The 5,734-nt window shown below is 40.0% G+C and overlaps 1 pseudogene; it reads right to left on the bottom strand.

The window, feature by feature from the left end:
* LOC149249632 (DEAD-box ATP-dependent RNA helicase 21-like) lies at window positions 1-524 on the bottom strand (annotated as a pseudogene).
* Window positions 525-5,734: the final 5,210 nt, after the last annotated feature.

Genomic DNA, 5,734 nt, shown 5'->3' with positions numbered 1-5,734 from the left:
TTACGTTAAGGTCTGCCGTTGTCGCCGCCCTAGTCTTGCCAGCACGTCCAATGAAGGCATGCCATGCTTTATCACATGGGCAACATCTGGAATCTCTAAACCACGACCAACAACACCTATTACTACAAGAACATTGTAGTATTTATTCCGAAATCCTTCCAAATTTAACTCACGTTGTTCCTGGGTCTTCTTTGTGTTGATAAAACAACTGTTGTTTTAACTCTCAAGTCATATAACAATCTCACTAGTCTTGACATCTTTTCACCGCCCTTCAACATCATCACATGTCGAGTTAAAAGTTTAGCTACTTTGCCAGCAGTACCTATGGTACCCTTAACAGAATTTCTAAGATACTTGTGAACTAACCATTCCACAGCAGGTGGCATTGTTGCACTGAACATATACGTTGTTCTATATATCCACTTTCCGTCCAGCTCCTCATTCTCATTCTCAAGCTTCAAGTTTCTTGAAGGCATAGCATCTAGAACTCCAACAACTTGTGGCTCAAAACCGATGTCAGTCATGCAATCTGTAAAAGGACTACCACCAGAGGATGAAACAAGAGTCTGATGAAACAGGTGTCGTGATCTCCTCAGTATGAAGTGACAATAATTTTTTAAATAGCTGTACAAACCAGAAATAAAAGCAACAATCCCAACCTCGTTTCCTGCAGCATTTCCATCAATTCACCTTAAATATCTGTCATTTCCCAATTTCGTAGCGCAGCCAGTGCAAGGTCAGTGTTTTCGCTACGAAATCACTAAAACAGATGGCGCTGCGAAAACACCCTGTCTTTAAGCTAGGCTAAAAATTTTTGGCAACATAATTTTCAGTGATAACAGTGGCTCCACTTGGGATAGTGTGCCCTTGTGGTACACTAAGAACTCGCAGGTCCAGTGCCTTATCCATTTATAAAAAATGGAAATTTGCTTGACAAGCATGACTGTAGGAGAATGAAGGCTACATCTATTGAAAAATGCTCAGTTGACCTTGAGCTTATTTGCATTTACCTATACCTACCTACCCTATCAGCTGCAAGCTCCACTTGTAGCTCAAGCAACATGAAATTTCCAATGTAGCCAATCATTTATCTTATCTGACATTTGAGTCCTTTGACCGCATCGGAGTTCAGAGCTAATATGATAGTCTGATGACCGCTGCCACTGAATTTGTCTCTGACTGCATCGGATTTCAGAGCCAATGTGATAGTGTGATGACCACTGCCACTGAAATTGCCTCTGATCTTCTTTGAAAAACTGAAATACTGGAGAGTAAAACTCTTCCATGTAATCAGCTACAGGATCCCAGAATACATGATCAGCTTGTTTTTCCTTGTAACTTTCCAGCTGTGCAAACTGATCTTCAACCACAGTGTTCAGTTCCTCAATCGTGAAAGAGAAAGGAAACAATACTCTCTCCTTATGTTCTGCCATAGAAAGCTGCTGAAAATAATGATCATGATCATGAAAATTATATGCCTGAATTTGAGCTTCTAAACCTTCAATGTGTTTCTCAATGTCTTTGGCAAATTCATCAAAAAATTTCATCTTATCCTCTGCCTTGCAGTCAAAGGATTTTAGATAAGAGGACAAGGACAAAGAAAAATATTCATTTGTTTCTTCTTTGCTATAATCATTATTCCATTTCTTAAAATCTTCAACCGAGGGAGAGTCTGCCACCAACTCTGACCTATCTATCCATTCCTCCAAAAACATGAACCAAAGGTCTTGAAATGACTTAATGGATTTGGCAGGAAAGCATTCAACCCACTGTTTGCACTTCCCTTGAAGTGAATCATAGAATAACCTTATACAAACATCCTCATGTTTAACTCTAAGAAGCTCTAAAAATTCACAAAAATCTGATATATGCTTCAAGGTTAAACTCAAATTTTCTCCGTTGAATTTGGGACCATTCCTTAGAAAATATGCATCCTTGGGAAAATGATTTGAGAAACCATGAATTCCTGAGAAATCTATGCATGCATACCTTGAACTAAGAATGGCAGCTTCTGGGTCCTTCATAACTCCAGTGGAATCACCATGAATGTATGAACTTTGAATTCTTCAACAATGGAGTCGCCAAGGTAGGTTTGCAGCCTCGAAAACCACTTTGAACTCCTGCTACCTTCAGAAATTCAATCTTAAAATTACGGGAGAGAGTAAGCTTCAGGCTCTCGGCAGACGCACCAAAATGTTATCACAAAATCAGTACTAAGGGCTGCTATCTAGCAAGATCTCATGTAACTATTTCAACCAGGCTTTAGACTAAGGCTTAGCCTCCTTAGTCAGAGAGGGCTCTCTCACTGATTTTTGATAGGAAATATTAACAAGAAAAGATGGCTAACTCTTTAACAAACACATGAAAAATAAGCTGGTTGGACAAATATCAAATTAGTCTTCATTGGGCTTATGGAGTCTCACACATTCAGTAAACAAAAGCACTGTCTTTTCATGGAAGTCAAGGCTCTTTACATCAGATGTTCAAACATACTTTACATAAACCACAGCTTGCCAAGCATACAGGAAGTTAGAGCGTTAAACATGAATTCTGAGTGATTATGCTGTAACAAGACTGTAAAAGAACATTAAGAGAATAAACCACCATTACATTTGAACAATATGATCTATTGAGAATCTTGAGAAGAAACAACAGCTGTTTTTCTATTACTGTAATAAGTCTTTTACATCAGCCAAAATAAAACTCTGCTTTTCATAAATCTCCAACCTTTTGTTTATTTCTCTTTCAGCTATTTATAAAGTTCTCCTACTTGACTCCGATTCCTCTGAGGGGAATTCGAAGTCCTTTCCTAATGACACCTACTCACTTTTAAACTAACTAATAAAAGCCACTTTCCTACTAATTGACAGCTCTGGACTCCTAAAACAATTAAAACTCTAATTCTACATCATGCTGGAAAAAGCATTTAGCTTCACTCTCTGCCAAATGGATTACTATAGCGGTAGCTTTGATGGCCTTAATTACAATGAACTTCATTCTTTGACATCTGCTTACTTTCTGGCGGTGGCTGTGATGAAACTTTAATGCTCCATGTTTGTCTTTAATGACATATCTTTCTGTTACCCTGAAACATAGGCCCCTGTTTGTCGGTCTTTGATTTGCCTCAACATATTCGAATCCTAAGGAGTATGCTTTTATCCTTTAATAAAAAGAGCGGGCTGCCACGTCCTTAATGTGCTGTAGGCTGTAATGATGGACAGGTGTTTCTCTTCCTCAACTCCCGCTCACAGTATCACAATAGCTGCTCTGCGTTTAAAATCATCACCTACAGCAGTTTCGTAGCGCGCTACGAAACTGCTGTGTGATTTAAAAAAACACAGTCTTCTTCCCTGCCTTTAAAAATTCACTATGCCTAATTGATGCTTTGGACAAGGTTATGAGGACAACATGTAAATGAGCATGGTTAATAGCCTCAACCTTTCTGCACGGCGTTTAACACATTTACAGTTAGTGCAAGGGCAGCTGGTGAAGTTTTTTGCTTGATTTGCTCTGTCATGATGATGGTACTGCTTAAAACATTTCACCTGCTACCCTACCTTTAGGGTTCATCTATTCTTCCTTTAGTGCAGTCTCACAGTTCGAACTTTTCCATCTTTACACTTTCAGCAAGAGTGCTCCATATATAAAAAATGTTGTGTGATTGGCTCCAACATGTCCATTCCATGTTCTGTTCTGTCCCTTTTATGTGGTCTACCACGCATGCCAGATGTACCAGGTAAGGTATTGGATGTTGCAGTTAGCACATGTTGTGGATGCTCATTCAGATAAAACCCAGGAAATGCATGCCTATTCCTTCCCTCTCCTAGAACTTTCTGACTGATGTTCCCGTTCATGCTTAGGCCTAAAATCTTGTTTCAAATTCTCCAAGAAGTTTTGCAGCTTATTGTGCATCATCTCAGAACACTCAAAGAATTCGTCAATGCTTTCTAAAACTGTAATCAAGTGATTTGCATTCGCATTTCTTTCAGAAGTAATAGGAGTAAAGACAGATCCCTAAGAACTGGACAAGTGAACATAATTCTCCCGCACGATTTTGAAGAGGAGTGCCACTGAGAGCCCACCAGGCTCCTTCTTAACTAGATGTTTTCCTTGAGAAGATGTAGACTGCTTTGCAGATATCCTTCTGCTTCGAACTCTCCTATCCTTCAAAACGCTGTCTCGTTCAGCAAAATTTTCATCTTCCACACAAAGCAAGTGATCCAGATTTAAGCAGGAACGCAACAAATTACAGAGATAACCATATACACAAAGATGCAGCGGAAATAATACTTCATTTCATTAATGGAAAATACTGACATATGCTTACAAACAGAAATGGCAATAAACTAGCTAGGGCGATGGTAGCTTATCTCTGAGAAGAGATGTGATGGCTACATGCCTCTGAACTGTTCTGAACTGTATTACAATGAGGCTCGAAGGCCTATTTCTTGTTGAGAAACAATGGAAAACCCTTCACATTCCAAAACCTAACCCTAGAAGATGAAACGCCAAATTGTGGTCCCCGTTTTGGGTAAATTGGTACATCAATTTCCCGTGGTCGTAACTTTGGCATACGATCTCCGTTTGATGCGTATGATAGCTCGTTAGAAAGATCTATCCGAGAACTACCACTTTGGGAAGGGCAACATCGGTCCATGGACCCATGTTGCCCCCAGATTCCCAAAAAAACGTCGTTTAGGGCCTCAAAACGGCTCCGGAAGTTCAGGACCCGAAAAACTGCTAAAAATAGTAAACTGTGCTACAATTTAGGAAACTGAAAAAACTGAAAGAGACAGTTGTGAGGGTCCAAATGGGTTGGTGGGTGGCCACCAACATCCACCTAGATCAGCAAGTCCTCTAGCTCTGCCATGGTATAATGATACGGAAGACACTGCTGATCTGGATTGCATTCACAAAGCCATTCTGCATGTTGTAGACAGACAAAAGCACCTGGTCGACAACTGCACACAACAGCAGAAAGATGTAGAAAATATCGACATATAATACATTCTGGATCCTCTTCAGTGCCGCCAACATGCTCAGGATACTTTAGAGAAGTCATTCGAGAGGCTCTCACAACACCCTTTCTCCAAAGTTGTTCTCTATGGATGCGCTCAGTATTGATTACACGAACTTTCTTCAAAAAGGGCAGTGCCTCTTTACTACAACCACTCTTTGCCACAACATATAACAACTCATCATGTGACAAAACTGCAGACTTGTGACACAAAGAGTACAATTCCACCGCAAATCCACCATGTGGTAACCAATCTGCAGGATCAAAATTCACAGCTTCTGAGCAACACGACGACAGCAGCCATTGTATGCTACTCTCTTATCTGTAAAATATTCCTCGAGATCAACAATTTGCCAGAAAGACGGATCCTGGAAAGCCCTAAACCAATTCTTGCATACTAGAGAAGCGCCATTCTATCTCTCCTCCAAATCCAACCTTGAAAATATATTAATGAGAGCGTCGATTGGAATATCCTCTGCCAAATTCCCACCAATGTGGCAATACTGATATCCTCGGAACACACAATAATCCTCCTAAATAGTCAACAATTTTGTCATCTATGGAAGAAAAAAGAACTCTGGAAACACAGTTTATCAGTTTTGGAACCATTTTGTCCACATTGGTGATCAATTTCATGGCTATATTCAAAAGGCGCTTACGCTCTCCTCCAGCATTCACAACCGACCAATTCATAGTTGCTTTGTTTCGCAACACCTG

The sequence above is a fragment of the Pinus tabuliformis genome, chromosome 7, assembly GCF_031772625.1.
Source record: "Pinus tabuliformis cultivar Carrire ecotype Pingquan chromosome 7, CPIR1, whole genome shotgun sequence".
Taxonomy (NCBI): domain Eukaryota; kingdom Viridiplantae; phylum Streptophyta; class Pinopsida; order Pinales; family Pinaceae; genus Pinus; species Pinus tabuliformis.
Note: the sequence above shows the minus strand (reverse complement) of the source record. Positions and strands in the feature narration are given on the sequence as shown.